The 17,819-nt window shown below is 44.4% G+C and overlaps 1 protein-coding gene across 1 annotated transcript in view; it reads right to left on the bottom strand.

Moving 5' to 3' along the window:
- The window catches only part of GMPPB (GDP-mannose pyrophosphorylase B), a 249,043-nt gene extending 247,089 nt beyond the window's left edge, over positions 1–1,954 (bottom strand). Inside the window, exon 1 of the mRNA XM_085625038.1 lies at positions 1,726–1,954. The gene's annotated coding sequence lies outside the window, so the exon portion shown is untranslated. The remainder of the gene's footprint in view (positions 1–1,725) is intronic.
- Positions 1,955–17,819: the final 15,865 nt, after the last annotated feature.

Genomic DNA, 17,819 nt, shown 5'->3' with positions numbered 1-17,819 from the left:
ATTTGGTTTCACCACATTTCTTGAATAATTTCAGCAACCTCATCAACTCCATTCACTAACCACCAGACTGTGATCATTGTAGACTTTAAAAGAGAAAGAAAAACTCCTTATGAGGCAAAACGCATCAAGTTGGATCCTTTGTTAGACCTCGTTTGGAGGCAGGCTACAGGGAAGACAGGGGCTACAATAGTAGTGGACTTTGAGTGTCCCAATACCTGTTCCAAGATTTTATTTCAGAGTGTTTTATTCAAATCAAAATGGACTCTTCCGTTTCAAACAGAAAGCCAATGCCACTGGGGGTTGCCCAGGGAATAGTTCTCTACCCATTACTTTTTAACCTTTACATGGTTCCACTGGCCCATTGGACCCAATCATTTGGTTCCACACTGTCCGTTTACATATTTTATAGAACAAATGTTACTGGTTTTACAAGGCACATACGGCCCATTAGGCCACCAAATAAGGAAACTGAAAACAAAGAAAATAAATACATGAACAAATGCACATATGTGCACAGTCCGCCCCACCTCTACCCACATCACTCTCAACACACTGCTCACTTATGCTGGACTCCTTCCCTGCCTCCACCCAGGAGAATGCATGACTCCAATCCTGCAATCACTTCACTGACTACCTGTAGATAGTAGAGCAATGTTCAAGGCACTTTGCTTCGCCCACAGGGCATGCCAAGCAAAAGGACCACTACACATACAAGTTGAATTCAAGCAATACACACACACACACAATAGGACATTGTTCATCGTCCCACCTAAATATAAGAAATCCTAAGAGGCACCACTTTCTCAGTGAAAGCCACAAAGCTCTGTAACTCGCCACCAGACAAGTTTTGAAGCATTCATGAGCATTTCCACTCCAGAAGAGATGCGGAAACATGGCAGTTTCCAAATTAACTACATCATCCCATAATTCTAGGATAGAAGAAGGAATAACAAATATCTCCTTCAAATACAGTCTGCAGCCAAAAGATATGAAACAGCCCAAACAGCACCCAACATTCTAGGTCGAAATAAGTGATGTCAAGCTGACCTGTAGCTAATCTGAGTATTCGATAGTAACGTTAACTCATATATAACTCTCCTGGCCCTCACTAATAGTAATTTCTTAACACTCAGCAGTCGGAAACTCAATTGTTTGTCAAACAGGCTGCATATAACTTCCTTATACAGCTTGACCATCTACATGAGATAGAAACCCTATTGGCAATTTCCATCACCCAGTACTGTACCAGTACACAGCAAATAAACTACTCATCACCAACTAAACATACATAAAATAACTTAAGAAATCTGCCACTGTACCACTGGACAATTTAGTCCACTGCTGTAAGTCCCAAATAGCTACATATAATGACCGCTTCTTGACATCTCACAATGACAATCATATAGGAGATGATAGTAAAGTCCAGTTCAAAGCTACCTGGTTGCTGAAAGCTATAACCTGCCCACCTCTCTGTGCCACTATTCTGCCGTGGAATTCCAGTGGTCCTGCTTAACACATCAATCAAATTCACTCATGCACGACGCTGAGACATTTCCCACATAAAATGAAAACATAGGTAAACCCTTCTATATATTTACACACTTACATAGTGCAGCGCGCTACCCATGTAGGCAAGCACTTCAGCACCCAGAAAGGTCGTAAGCCCTATATGATTAAACACACACTGTCTGTCTGTATTGGACATATAGCAGGCAAATAACGTACCTGCTTAAGGAGCAGCCAGGAGAGAAATGAGCGTGTAAGAAGCAGACGGGTAATACGAGTTTGCAGAAAACAGTTGCTGTACGTAGTGCTAGCAGAGGCGTATCTGGGTGTGAATACAATCTGACAGGAAGTGCCTCAGTACGATAAAGAAAGACTCGCTCTTCTCCAACCCAGAACTTCCAACTCAGCACCATTCATAGACAGTATCAGTGGGCGGGCCATTTACAATGAGGTCACTTCCACAACACCAGCTACAGCCACGTTCAGGTATTTCCCGTTTTTGACGTCACCAGGGCAGCGCGGGCTCTGATTGGTTCGAATTCTCTCGATGCTATTGGCTACAGCTGAGCGGGCTCAAGCTTCAGATGTAGCCTCTAATTGGTTACAAGTATAGATGTGCCATTTCTGCCATTGTGGCGCGAAGTAGGGTGGAGGCACATGCGACGTTTTTAAGCTAATGTGCTTTGAAAGGGTTCCGAAAACACACGTGACACATTAAGTTTAGAATAAAATGTGGACAAATGGGAATTCAGGGAGCCAGGCTGAAATAAATGGAGCGTGGGGGTTTGACAGCATGTTTAACGCCAGGGCTCGTATTGTAGATAGGGCGCTACGGTGCACCTCTAACTAGGCTGTCAAGTTTTTTTTTCCTTAATGCAGATTTATATAGCGCGAGCTCGACCCGAAGGTATTGGAGCGCTTTTTACATGAGCACCGGTTACGTTACACAAGGACACATTTAGGCACGGGGAGATTAAGTGATTTGCCGAGAATCACAGGATGTGGACGAGACCCCGAGCCTCGAACCTTAGTTTCCACCTCCAAAGTCAGCAATCTAGCCGTCAGACCACATCCTAGTTTGCTTGTGTGTGACATTTTCATGCTGCATTGTGATAATGTGACATTTCCCGGTCCATGTGCGACACTTTGAGTGACATTTAGAAACAAACAATAATTTCCTAAGCAGGAAAACAATACCAGTCAGTAGCATAAATGTCACCCAGAGGTGAAGTCAATGCCCCACAGCAGTGGACTTGCCTTAACAGCATCAAGAATTATCCCAGCAGCATGAAAAGACTTTTCTGTTGCCTTTCATATCGTCAGGAATTCACTGCTAGCACCGACCATCATCACCTCCTCTGGTATCATTGACATCCTAATACCAGCAGTGCTTTAAATAGGCAGGTACCAGGGCTTTAAGCAGTGTTGCCAGATTTTGAGACCCATTCCAAGCCCAAATCTGCTCAATTATAAGCCCAAATCCAGCCCAACGCAGACCAGTTTAAGCCCAAAAACCAGCCCAAATTAGCAAGTCTCCAATTATGCACAAATTGTCATCAGAAACAATTTTAAGGACAAATATACATTCTATTCAATATACAGATGGTGGGAGGGTGTTAACTGGGCACCTGCCTTAATGCTACTCATTTTTAAGACCAGTCCTCACTGTGACTTTGTCATGTGAAACAGGCACTGCTCAGAATACAATATTAGAAAACAAAGAATAAGCAAGGCAGAAATAGTGTTCTGTGCAATTTACTGCTCCCTCTAAATTGTATTTTTAATAAAGTCTGTAAAACTCAGAAGACAGTAAGTTAGGTGAATAGGCACATGGTGTGCCTCCAGACGCTCGTTTCAAGGGGTGAGGCAAGTCCCTGTAAACATGGCCAGCACTGGGAAACTGTGAATTGTTCTGTAATCACTTCTTTGTATTTCAACTTTGGCAGCTTTTGGCTGTACACAAAGACCTCAGCAGGAGCCACTTAGGTTTCTTCCAGTAGGAGACAGTAAGCTAGTTGAATAGGCACATGGTGTGCCTCCAGACGCTCTTTTCAAGGGGTGAGGCAAGTCCCTGTAAACATGGCCAGCACAGGGAAACTGCGAATTGTTCATTAATCACTTCTTTGTATTTCAACTTTGGCAGCTTTTGGCTGGACACATCAAAGACCTCAGCAGGAGCCACTTAGGTTTCTTCCAGAAGGAGACAGTAAGCTAGGTGAATAGGCACATGGTGTGCCTCCAGACGCTCTTTTCAAGGGGTGAGGCAAGTCCCTGTAAACATGGTCAGCACAGGGAAACTGCGAATTGTTCATTAATCACTTCTTTGTATTTCAACTTTGGCAGCTTTTGGCTGGACACATCAAAGACCTCAGCAGGAGCTACTTAGGTTTCTTCCAGTAGAAGACAGTAAGCTAAGTGAATAGACACATGGTGTGCCGCCAGACGCTCGTTTCAAGGGGTGAGGCAAGTCCCTGTAAACATGGCCAGCACAGGGAAACTGCTAATTGTTCATTAATCAGTTCTTTGTATTTCAACTTTTGCAGCTTTTGGCTGGACACATCAAAGACCTCAACAGGAGCCACTTAGGTTTCTTCCAGTAGTAGACAGTAAGCTAGGTGAATTGGCACATGGTGTGCCTCCAGACACTCTTTTCAAGGGGTGAGGCAAGTCCCTGTAAACATGGCCAGCACAGGGAAACTGCGAATTGTTCATTAATCACTTCTTTGTATTTCAACTTTGGCAGCTTTTGGCTGGACACATCAAAGACCTCAGCAGGAGCCACTTAGGTTTCTTCCAGAAGGAGACAGTAAGCTAGGTGAATAGGCACATGGTGTGCCTCCAGACGCTCTTTTCAAGGGGTGAGGCAAGTCCCTGTAAACATGGTCAGCACAGGGAAACTGCGAATTGTTCATTAATCACTTCTTTGTATTTCAACTTTGGCAGCTTTTGGCTGGACACATCAAAGACCTCAGCAGGAGCTACTTAGGTTTCTTCCAGTAGAAGACAGTAAGCTAGGTGAATAGACACATGGTGTGCCGCCAGACGCTCATTTCAAGGGGTGAGGCAAGTCCCTGTAAACATGGCCAGCACAGGAAACTGCGAATTGTTCATGAATCACTTCTTTGTATTTCAACTTTGGCAGCTTTTGGCTGGACACAAAGACCTCAGCAGGAGACACTTAGGTTTCTTCCAGTAGAAGATAGTAAGCTAGGTGAATAGGCACATGGTGTGCCTCCAGACGCTCGTTTCAAGGGGTGAGGCAAGTCCCTGTAAACATGGCCAGCACAGGGAAACTACAAATTGTTAATTAATCACGTCTTTGTATTTCAACATTGGCAGCTTTTGGCTGGAACATCAAATACCTCTGCAGGAGCTACTTAGGTGTCTTTCAGTAGAAGACAGTAAGCTAGGTGAATAGGCACATGGTGAGCCTCCAGACACTCGTTTCAAGGAGTGAGGCAAGTCCCTGTAAACATGGCCAGCACAGGGAATCTGCGAATTGTTCGTTAATCACTTCTTTGTATTTCAAATTTGGCAGCTTTTGGCTGGACACATCAAAGACCTCAGCAGGAGCCACTTATGTTTCTTCCAGTTGAAGACAGTAAGCTAGGTGAATAGGCACATGGTGTGCCTCCAGATGCTCGTTTCAAGGGGTGAGGCAAGTCCCTGTAAACATGGCCAGCACAGGGAAGCTGCAAATTGTTCATTAATCACTTCTTTGTATTTCAACTTTGGCAGCTTTTGGCTGCACACATCAAAGACCTCAGCAGGAGCCACTTAGGTTTCTTTCAGTAGAAGACAGTAAGCTAGGTGAATAGGCACATGGTGTGCCTCCAGACACTCGTTTCAAGGGGTGAGGCACGTCCCTGTAAACATGGCCAGCACAAGGAAACTACGAATTGTTCATTAATCACTTCTTTGTATTTCAACTTTGGCAGCTTTTGGCTGGACACATCAAAGACCTCAGCAGGAGCCCCTTAGGTTTCTTCCAGTAGAAGACAGTAAGCTAGGTGAATAGGCACATGGTGTGCCTCTCTACGCTCTATCTGTACTGGCATAACTGTGGTAATCCTAGCGCTAACACATGACAATGGCACCTACTCCATCAAAGTAGGGGGGAAATAGGCGTGGCTCATCTTGATTAATAGCTTGGAGTATTTTGTATTTCGAGTTTGGCAGCATGTTGCTATTATCTAGCAAGTGCGCATCAGTCCTCTGACACCATGCACCTGTAATGTTGACAGCTGGTTAACTGAAGCTCTTAATGGTTTAGTAAATCTTACACTCAAACGTTGCTGCAGGTTTCTTCAAATCATTGTAATGGGCATGCAGTTCTATAGGGCTGATATATTTTATTCAAATGCACAGCAGTTTTTCACTTCAGTGGCAGTTGATTCATCAATTACAAAAGAAAATGGTGATGCTCCAATATCTTTCAGCAATTCCTCTTGAAATATGGGCCCAACACAGATTTAATTAGTGCTGTACATTTGGTGCGGTGCATTTGGAAGGCAGGGAATTCATCTTTCAAAATCTCACCATACCCATCTATAGTATTAATGGATGTACAACAAGCAGTTTGTATGGCAAACCTGATTATTCTTCTTTTCTGATCGTTAGATATGGAAGGGATAGGTTGTACAAAGGATGCCACAGATGTGCTCGCTGCATTACAGCGTGAGCAGTGTTTCGTGGTTGCTGCATGTTGCTTCAAATCATTATAATGGGCATGCAGTTCTATAGGACAGTACTTGCACGCTGCCTCGGTATTATCTTATTTCATTGGGTAATCCATCCTTTGGATTCAGAAACCACTACCACCGTTTTTAATGTTTTGAACTCACTTGCCCATGTTGCACTCTTTAAACTGCAACTGTTAGGCTGCTGGGAGAAGCTGCACAATGATGAACTGTGTGTTGATGAGAGGGCAGGTGACTACCTGAAACTGCAAGAGACAATCATCTCTATCTTTACTGGCATAACTGTGGTAATCCTAGAGCTAATACATGGCAATGGTACCTGTTCAAAGTAGGGGGGGATATAGGCGTGGCTCATCTTGATGCAAAGCAGTGTTCCACATATGACGCTATACAAAAGTTTAATTTTAAGGCATCATATTGTTCTAATAAACGATTCTATGTTTGAAGTGTTAAGAAATGAGCAGGAGGATACAGTTCTCCATTGTGACTCCAGGACCTCCGATGGATAAGTGAAAAGGGCTTCTGGCAAATCTGTTACAGGTGGTTTGGGATCGGTAAGTAGTTTTTGGAGAACTTTCTAAGCATGCTGAGAGACTCGGGTAGACAAGCTTTATATTCACACACCAATACTTTCATGAACTCCAGGCACCTTGCCACGATGCCTTCCTTTGACAGAGGGGAGTTTACTTTCTTCCAGCTTGTTACGGAAAGTGAGCCCAAGATCTGTATCATCCTTTGAAAGATAAATGGCAGAACTTTGTAAGTCTAGGCTCTGCAACTGCTCTTGATTACTACATGTGAAAACACTTGATTTTAGTATCCTTTTAAGTGTGGACAAGTACAGAGTATATAGATCACGGAAGATGTGGAGTGCATCCCCAGATTCTAGCTGAAACATTTTGTTAACAACCTTTATTTCTTCGAGCACTGGCTTTAAGAAAGTGAGGTAAAGAAGATTTATCTCATCTTGATACATTTCTTGGAGTATCCTTGCTTAATAGCAGTGTTCCACATAGGATGCTGTGCAAAAGTGTAATTTTAAGGCATCATATTGTTCTAGTAAACGATCTACACAATCTGCCATCACTAGCCACCGTGTTTCGCAAGGCGAAATTAATTTCAGGGGCATGCCTCCGTCCAATGTGAGCTACAACTCCTTATAGTCAGCCTGGCATTTTGGCGAGTGGGAAAACCAGTTGTAAGTTTCTCTGATCATAAATTCTATTTGCTAGGAATTTCCTTATTGCTTTCTTAGCAATGATGTCAAGGGAGTGGCAAATACAGCGCACAAGTTGCAAGCACGGTTGCTCATTTCGCAACAAGGTGAATGTTGAGTGGTGCTTCCCACACATGATGCTTGCATCATCTGTGCCTATGCCAATTGCATTTTTAATCTCAAGGTTACAAATTTCAAGCAAGTTTAGGACTGCATTTGCTATATCTTCGGAACAGGCCTGATCTAACTCTACCATGGCAAGGAAGGCGCTTACACATTTGTTAAGCTTTTTGTTAAAATATATAATGCAAATGCACTGGTGTTTTTTCACTGCAATGTGGGTTGCTGGAAGTAGGAGAAGGTGGAGAATGGTGCTCTTCTAGAGTTGGCACCAGCAGGAGTGGCACGCAATGCTCTGGGGTACACAGTGGCAAGAGTAGGTCTAAGAAAGTGTTCTTCTGGTCCTGTCAGTAGCGGGCAGGCGTTGTGCCTCCTTCTGCAGTTAATGAGCAGGTCTGTGAAAGTGTTTTTCTACCCCTTGCAACATACATGAACTGCATGCAGCTCCGGGGTGGTGGCGCACTGTTGCAAGTTTAATCATACATACTGCTGTTAAATTTTGCAAACAATAGCGGGGGTGGAACAAATGAATATGACTTTAAAGCAATGCGTTTCAGTCCAAACTTACTATATAGAATATTTGAAAGCAGTTTTAGGCCCATTCTGTTCCTTCTACCATTTTTTAACAGCGTCATCTGGGAAAAAACTCGTTCAACATGAGCATTGGATATCGTGAGAGTCAACATCTTAATAGCACCCATTGCAAGCTCGTGAAAACAATGGTTGCCAGCAGCATCGGTGTAGTTATACACTTCCATCCAGAACGATTCTATGTTTGAAGTGTTAAGAAAGGAGCATGAGGATACAGTTCTCCATTGTGACTCTAGGACCTCCAATGGACAAGTGAAAAGGGCTTCTGGCAAATATGTTACAGGTGGTTTGGGAACGGCAAGTACTTTTTGGGGACTCAAAGTTTCTAACTTTCTAAGCATGCTGAGAGACTTGGGGAGACGAGCTTTATATTCACACATCAATACTTTCATGAACTCCAGGCACCTTGTCACAATGCCTTCCTTTGACACAGAAGGGAGTTTACTTTCTTCCAGCTTGTTACGGAAAGTGAGCCCAAGATCTGCATCATCCTGTGAAAGATAAATGGCAGAACTTTGTAAGTCTAGGCTCTGCAACTGCTCTTGATTATTACATGTGAAAACACTTGGTTTTAGGATCCTTTTAAATGTGGACAAGTACAGAGTATATGGATCACAGAAGATGTGGAGTGCATCCCCAGATTCTAGCTGAAATTATTTGTTAAAAACCTTTATTTCTTGGAGCACTGGCTTTAAGAAAGTGAGGTAAAGTAGATTTATCTCATCTTGATACATTTCTTGGAGCATCCTTGCTGCATAGAGGTATTCCACATAGGATGCTGTGCAAAAGTGTAATTTTAAGACATCATATTGTTCTAGTAAATGATCTACACAATCTGCCATCACTAGCCACCGTGTTTCGCAAGGTAAAATTAATTTCAGGGGCATGCCTCCGTCCAATGTGAGATACAACTCCTTATAGTCAGCCTGGCGTTTTGGTGAGTGGAAAAAACAGTTGTAAGTTTCTCTGATCATAAATTCTATACTGCTAGGAATGCTCCTTATTGCTTTCTTAGCAATGATGTCAAGGGAGTGGCAAATACAGCGCACAAGTTGCAAGGATGGTTGTTTATCTCGCAACAAGGTGAATGTTGAGTGGTGCTTCCCACACATGACGCTTGCCCCATCTGTACCTATGCCAATTACATTTTTAATCTCAAGGTTACAAGTTTCCAGCAAGTTTAGGACTGCATCTGCTGTATCTTCGGAACAGGCCTGATCTAATTCTACCATGGCAAGGAAGGTGCTTACAAATTTGTTAAGCTTTTTGCTGAAATATTTAATGCAAATGCACAGTAGTTTTCACTTCAATGTCAATTGATTCATCAATCAATAAAGAAAATGGTGATGTTCCAATATCTATCAGCAATTCCCAACAGAGAATCAATTAGTGCTGTGCATTTGGTGCGGTGCATTCGGAAGGCAGGGAATTCATCTTTCAAAATTTTACCATACCCATCTATATTAGTAATGGATGTACAACAAGCAGTTTGTATGGCAAATCTGATTTCTCTTCTTTTCTGATCGTTAGATATTGAAGGGATAGGTTGTACAAAGGATGCCACAGATGTGCCTGCTGTATTACAGCGTGAGCGGTGACCATAATTCTGTATGACCCTCAGGGATGATCTCCCCGTACCCCATTTTTTTTCTCCTCTTTTCTTTGTCTGTCTCATCCCACTCACTGTCCAACCCGGGAGACTAGACGACAAGAAAAACCTGCTCCCAGGAAACCTGCTGAGGCTGAGAAGGCTTAATCACCAGACCATTAAACCACACCTGTTGATATTTAGGACATCACACCATTTGAAAAAACGGGAGCCAAAAATGTACATTCCCAGAGCTTTTCCTATCTAAAATGACTAAATGTTTAATAGAGCACAACCAATTATCCAAAGTAGGGGGGGAGGGCAACAACCCACAGCTTATAAATTTCCCTCCGTGCCAGTAATATAGCATAGAAGATAAGCCTTGCCTGATTTTTAGTAATTAAAGCTTCAAGTTCTATCAGCCCACAAATAATGAGCTTAACGCTTACCTTAACGTTCAATTTCAACATTTCAGACAGTGCCTTGCACACTTCGCTCCAAAAAGATTGCAATATCGGGCATTTAACAAACATGTGGACATCATCCTCTCTCATATTACCACACTTCGGGCAGGGAACATCTCCTCCTCTCCCAAACTTTGACAATTTCCGAGGAGACCAATACGCTCTGTGGACAGAAAAAAGATGATTTCTCCTCAGGCTTGCAGGCTTGACTATTTTAAATAGCATAGACATAGATACTTGCCAGTTATTTTCCAACGATGATAAAATCTCCATCCTCAGTTTCAACCATTAACCAGTAGATGGTCGCTACCTCCTTCTTTTGACTTGACTCTTGTTTTAACCATGTTTCCAAGTCATTTTGATCGCCTATCTTTGTTGCTGGTTCCTGAAACCAACTTCGTATTTGAAAGTATTTAAATCTGGATAAGCAAAAGTTTGCTTGTTGGTTACATTCTTCCCAGGAAATAAGCTTACCATCTACTATTAACTGTTCCCACCGCGTGAGGCCCCCCTCTAGCAGAGGTTTAGCAAGAGCATCTTTTGTCCACTCCGGAGATCTGGGTCCATCCCAGATGGGGGCCAATAAACTGTAGTATGGAATTTTTAAAGTTTTTCTGACCATGTTCCATGTCTCTGCAAGTCCCCTCAGTATCTTTAGCCTGACCTTTTAAAAAAACTTTGGGTCAGCATATTTAAAGAGGAAGCCCTCATTACCTCCTGGTTCCGAACTAGAGATTGTCATCCACATGCCCCCTGTCAAAACTCGACTGGGTGAGTTAAAAAGACACTTCCCATTTTTTAAAAGAAAAGCCCAAGAGTAGAAAAGTAGGTCCGGCAGAGCTAAGCCCCCTTTCTCAACCCTCCTTCTCAACTTTTTCCAAGCTATTCTTGGTCCTTTACTTGCCCAAATAAAAGAGCAGAGATCACTTTGTAGCTTCTTTATCCATTCCTTTTTAAAAGGCAAAGGAATAGAATCAAATAAAAAGGTGAGCTTAGGAAGAATTATCATTTTAACTAAATTGCTCCGTCCGAAAAGTGTTAGTAGGAGATAGGACCAGGTTTTCAGAAGTTTTGTGATCTCTTTCGGGCTTTATCAAAATTAAGTTTAGTTATATTATTGATATCATCAGCTATCATGACACCCAGATATCTGATTTCCTCCTTCCCGGTTGACTGTTCAATGTTCCAAGTCATGGTTTCAGTCTTATCACTGTTAATGTCATAACCCGAGACCTTCCCAAAGTCCAATGTAATAGCCATCAGACGGGGCAGAGTTTTCTGTAAGTTTGTGGTATAAACCAAAATATCATCTGCATAAAGCCCCAGTTTTTTCTCCCAATCTATAAACTTAAATGGTAAAATTCCCGGGTCCTCTCTAATTTTCCTTGCTAAAGGCTCGATGTACAGATTAAAGAGCAAGGGCGATAGAGGACATCCCTGTCTTGTCCCTCTGGATATGGTCTCAGGTTTAGTTAATGAACCATTAATTAACACTCTAGCTTCTGGGGTACGATAAAAGCCAGCCAGTGCATTACAAAAATTTATACCTAGATTCCGAGAGGCTGCTATTGCTTTGAGATAGACCCAATTCACTTGATCGGAAGCTTTGGTGGCATCTAAGGCTACCACCGCCAGAGGGAGACTATAAGAAGTTGCCAAGTCTATTGCACCAACTAGTGGATGGGTCAAATCTTTCAGAAATCTTCCCTTGATTAACCCTTTCTGATCTTCACTTATCAGCTCACCCATTAAACCATTTAGCCTATCTGCCAGAATCTTTGCGTATAACTTATAATCACTATTTAACAAGGAAAAAGAGTCACATTTCTTAGGGGATTTTCCGGGCTTCAAGATTAAAGAGATCGTAGCTTTGTTCCAAGTAGCTGGCAAGTCGAAACCTTTAACAAAAAAATCATTAAAAAGTTTCACTAAAATGGGGACTAGGATGCTTGCCAAAGCTTTATAGACCTCTTGCGGAATGCCGTCCGGCCCAGGTGCTTTTCCATTCTTGAGCTGACTTATTATCTTTTCCACCTCAGAAATATCCATAGCTCTATTCAGGTGATCTGATTTTTCTAATGTCAGCGGGTTTGCTGCATCTTGACCTAACCATGTTTTTAAATTATCTTCAGATGGAATAAGCTCTTCTTGATAGACTTTACTGAAGTAATTATGGAATATTTGCTCCACCCCTCTACTATCGTCAATCAAGATCCCTGTTGGCTCACAAATCACCTCCTTGATTCTATTCCTTGCTTGCTCATTTTTGACTTTCCAGGCCAATAATTTACTGCAGCCTTCGCTGTATTCAAAATGAGCCATCTGGCTGGCCTCCCATCTCTTCCTAACCCTGTCCTGTAGTAAGATTGCAAGACTAGACTTAGCCTGTGATATTTCCTGCACCCACCCCGCTCTGGCCACCTCACCTGACCTTGGATTAATTAGTTTATCCTCTAAAGTTCGACGCTTATCCTCCAACGCCGTCATCTCCTTATAATACTTTCTTCTCTTCTCTGCGGCCAAGGCCCCAAGTCTGCCCCTTAAAAAAGCCTTATAAGCGTCCCATGTTACTCCTGGGGAAGTAGTCCCCCAGTTATACTCAAAAAATTCTTCTGTCTCTTCCCTGAGTAACTGGACGATTCCCTCATCCTGCAAAATCGTGCAGTCAATAGTCCATCTGGATTGAGTGTCTGCCTTCCTGATCTTTAATTTAAGCATTACGGCCGAATGGTCGGACAGGTGAACTCCTACATGTTTGATCTGCTGCACATCATCTTTTAACTTACAAACGGTGAGGAAATAATCTATCCTGGACTGATGTTTATATTTCTTATTATAGAAAGTAAAACTTTTTTGCGACCCTGCTCTTTGTCGCCATACATCCTGCAGACCTAGTTGTACCATCATTTGTTTTATTAGTCCAAGCATTTTAGGATTAACCTGAACTCTACTATTTGAGGACTTGTCTAAAACAGGATTAAACACTACATTGAAATCACCAGCCAGAATAATTGGGTCTGAGGAGTTTAAGAGTTCGACCATCAGTTCCCCTAAAGGTTGTACTTCATCGTGATTAGGACCATAGTAGCCTGCCAGTGTGTAAGAACGCGCTGAGATTTTTACTTTGGCTACTATCCGTCTTCCAGCTTTATCTGATATAAATGAGTCCAGACTTACTTGTAGTCCTCGTTTAATTCAAATTGCCACTCCTTTTGTCACGGCTGATTGAGCTGTACACGCCAAGTGGGCAATCCATCTAGTAGAACTAAACAGATCTGTTGCTTCCTTTTCTGTAAGATGTGTCTCTTGAGCAATTATTATTTGGGCAGGACAATCTTTGAGATACTGGAGTATTTTCGCCCTCCTACTCCTGACCCTAAGGCCATTTAAGTTCCAAGATAAAATTTTAATAATACCTTCCATCCTCTCACCCATCATCAGTATCCACTACGCACATATTCTGCTTCTGAAACCTGTTAAAAGAGACTTCAGAGGAACTATTTTTTCTTTTTTTCCTACTGCTCCCCACCCTACACACCCTGTGCACCCCCCCTCCCCCCACATGGAAAAACCCTCCCTAATTCTACAAGGCCAAGAGGCCATATGGGTTCCCCCTCAAAGTGAAAACAATCTTTAAGTTATTCACTATCTGGGGGGAGGAGCCAAGATGGCGACCGGAGCAGACGCTTGAGCGCCCGGCTCCGTCGGTCCGTGGCCTCGGACTACTATCCTGATGCCCATCCTCGCCGATTTTCGAGGTGCAACGTGTGCGAAGACGCGCTGACCGCGCTGCCGCTTTCCCGGAGTCTCAGCCCGCCCGGATGCCCGAGTTCTGGGTGCTTTTGTCCTCTGCACTGAAACCCTGCGCCATTACGGCCTTTGCTGGCCCCCTGGAGGCTCCGCAGTTGCCGGACCAGCTAGCGCTAACCTGAGCCCCGCGGTCCCGATTTCACCTCGCACCACGGATCGTTGCCGGACGAGCCCGGAGAGGGACGGCCGGACACCTTCTGCACCCTGTGCCGGACGGGCTGGAGCTGTGGGGTGGGCCCCGGTGCGGCGGGTCCCCTGCCCCGCTCTGAGGACCGCGCTGTGGGAGGCAGCTGCCCCCTTCACCTATTGCCTAGCCAGCGGCGGAGGGAACCTGCGAGAAGAGAAGCGACTGTTGGCCTTTCCCGTTGCGGCGTAGACCTGAGGGGAATTGACTCCTTGCTACGACCCCCCCCCCGGCCATTGCACCGTATAGCGGCAAAACATGGCGTTTAGTGCCTGCTTGCGGCTGGGGGGCGATACTCCGGTCTCGCCTGCTGCCCACTTCGCCCCCCCTCTTCCGGACACCAGCTCCACGGTGCCGTCCCGGATTGCTGCCGCTGTGGGGGCCCAGCCTCCGCTTACATGCGGCTCCGTTCTGGCTGCCCTGCGGGACTTCCAACTACAGATGTGCGCTGGCCTGCAGGCGCTGAGTGAGCGGTTTGACCCCATACTGTCGGCCGCGGGTCGTGAGCGCACTGTGTGCCATCTACAGGGCGTGGGTCTCCCGGTGCTTTTGTCCGCTTGCGGGGACGCAACGGCGGTGTGTGACTGTGTTACACTGGTGCCTTCACCTGGCGCTCCCGGCGCCCAGGGTACACCGCTCTACACCTCAACTGCGGATGCTTTGTCCCCCTGGTCATGGCTGCCTGCTTCATTGTTGCCTGCCTCACCGCGTCCACTGGACTATCCTGTTGAGAGATGCCTAACGGCTTCGAGGAACCGTTCGCGGTGGCCCACTGCTGACTTTTTGTGGAACTCCTGTACCTTACTTGCCAGGTTTGGATTTTATGTGGTGCAAAGAGGGACCTTAATCGATGGGCGGCGGCCATTTCGTGATCCTACTTCACCATCCTTTCACAAGCGACCATCTTGTTTTTGTTTGTTCGGGACACGGGGCCTTCATGCAGGGGCTGGTTTAATCCCAAGCCCGCGATCGGGCCAGGGCTAGACTGATTTCTATTGTCATGGTTTATGGACGGGCTGGCCTGGGACTGGAACTGTATGTATGTTATGCGCGCACTGTTGCGACTTGTATCCCTTCGCTTACACTGTGGTGCCATGGTATCTTCGCATGCCGTTTTTTGGCGTAGTGGGCTCTCAGTGTGTGGGGGCCATGATTGGCTGATGGTTTGGGGCGCTCTGGTGTCCCGTGGGCTCCTCCCCGCCTTCTTTTCTGTTTTCTTACTTTCTTTCCTCTATTCCTACTTTCTTTCTCCTCTATATTTCGGGTTCATTGGGCGACAGGCACTATGCTGGGGGGGGGGTAGGCCGTAGCCTCCGCATTGGTGTAGGGTGGGGGGGTAATACTCTGTTCTTAATTAGTTCTATGGGCCTTTTTTCCTTTATGTCTCTGCGTTCTACTTTCTTCGATTCGGGGTCCGGGTGTGGGGTGGATCGAGTGGGGGCGGCTCCGGAGGGGTGCGTACTTGCTCATGTGACTATCCTTTTATATTTCTGCACCGCCTCACTGTTTGAGTTTTTACTTCAATTGTTGTTCTTACTGCTGTTGCTGCTCTCCCGTGTGGTGAGGCTATCTTGCGGACTCGAGTCTCCTTTGTTCCTATCCTTCATTGACTTTTTTTCTTGATAAAATTATCTAAAAAACTTAAAATTAACCTTCACTTCTCCTTCCCCGGGTGTCAAAGATATCTCCAGCATGTGATCCATAACTTGTTGTTAATCCTGACTGTTGACGCACGGGGGATTTAATGTGGGTATCAGTGCTTCATTGTATCGTGGCCGGCCTGACGGTTGTAGGCCCGTATCTGTTCTTTTAAGATGCACGAATAAAGGTTTTTTTAAAAAAAAAAAAAAAAAAAAAAAAAGTTATTCACTATCTGAATAGACCCGTCCTAAGCAAGCGCGCTGAAGATCATATTTTTTAGCCAATAGACGTTTATTATTTTTTTTTCTCTCATATATATATATATATATATATATTACCTACTGGCGGTCGCCAGTAGGTAGTTATAGTTAGGACCCTGTTTCCATAGGAAATCCGCAACATTCTATTTGGAATAACTTTGGCGCCGGTCGACGAATCCTCGCAAAATTTTCAAAACTAATGGGGCGCTACGCTCCGCTCCTACCCTGAAAGTCTCGGGGGGATTTGTCAAGCGGGGGCTGAGAAAAAAGGGGGGTCCCAAAACGCGTTTTCCCCATGCATTTTTCCATAGGACCTTTAGACACAGCTACAGCCCGAACGGCTGAACAGAATTACTTGTAATTTGGCAGAGAGGTAGTCCTCAGGTCAAGGAAGTGCCTTTTGTAGGTCTGGTGTAAATCTGTTCAGTAGTTCCTGAGAAAATAGCATTTAAATCAATATATATATCTGTAAGCGCGCTCCGAGCGCGCACCGTAAGCTTACCGTACGCGTACGGTGCCGTGCGCGAGCGCGATTCTGATTGGCTGTTAGATCTTAGTAAACATTCGAATCGGTCGAAACCAGGAAGTGTCGGCCGCCATTTTCTCTCTCGCACTCGGAGGGGTGGAGGAAAAACAAAGTTGGATATCATAAAAAGGGGGCAGGCTAGACAGCTCCTAACCACCCAGCCTTGGTTATGGTTTGCCAGAAGGCCCTCCAAGGCCAAAAAATATATATATATTTTTTTTGAAAAAACGCCGATTACGCTTACCGTACGCGTACGGTAAAAAATTAAATATAAAAAAACAAAATCCACATTTTCCCCCCTCCGTGTACAAAAGGTCCCCGCAGGGCACCTTTTGGGCATGGCATATTTGAAATCATTGAACATTTAATAGAAAACCTTTCTGAACGAAGCGCATAATATGTCATCCGTGTGCGGACGGTGCGCGAAGGGCATCGTGCGTACATGGCCCATCCAGCCTAACGTGGGCACGCGGTGCGTGCAAGGCACTAACTGACTCAAGTGGGCGCGCGGTGCGTGAAGCGCACCGCGTGCTCACTGTGCGCGCACGGTGCGCGAAGCGCACCGTGCGCGCACGGAACGAACTGCGTGAAGTGGGCGCGCACGGCACGAACGGCGTAAAGTAACTTAGCATTTAAAAAACCGTACAAATTCACTGAAAAAACCATAGGTTTCACACACGTTATAGTTAGGAATTAGCATTTAAAAAACCTTGCAAATTCACTGAAAAAACCATAGGTTTCACACAAGTTATAGTTAGCTGTACATTTCACTCGTAAAAAACCAATGAAATTCCACGTTATAGTTAGTGCAGGCAACTATAACTCACGCGACCGCAATCCTCTGCTAATGACATATGTGTCTTTATGAAAAAAAAATATTTGTAATATATGTATAGCTAAAATTTAATGGAAGAAGACATGGGCAAATAAGTGTCTAAATACAGTATTAGCATCAGCAGAGGATTGCGGTCGCGTGAGTTATAGTTGCCTGCACTAACTATAACGTGGAATTTCATTGGTTTTTTACGAGTGAAATGTACAGCTAACTATAACTTGTGTGAAACCTATGGTTTTTTCAGTGAATTTGTATATATATATATATATATCCTTCCAAAAGTTTTGTCCCTTGCTTGGAGACGCACTCAAAAACAAAGCAGGGCCCCATCAATGAAAAACGGAGTCCTTTGTTACAGCAAACGCCGGTATTTCTTAC

Source organism: Triturus cristatus, chromosome 9 (assembly GCF_964204655.1).
Source record: "Triturus cristatus chromosome 9, aTriCri1.1, whole genome shotgun sequence".
Taxonomy (NCBI): Eukaryota; Metazoa; Chordata; class Amphibia; order Caudata; family Salamandridae; genus Triturus; species Triturus cristatus.
Note: the sequence above shows the minus strand (reverse complement) of the source record. Positions and strands in the feature narration are given on the sequence as shown.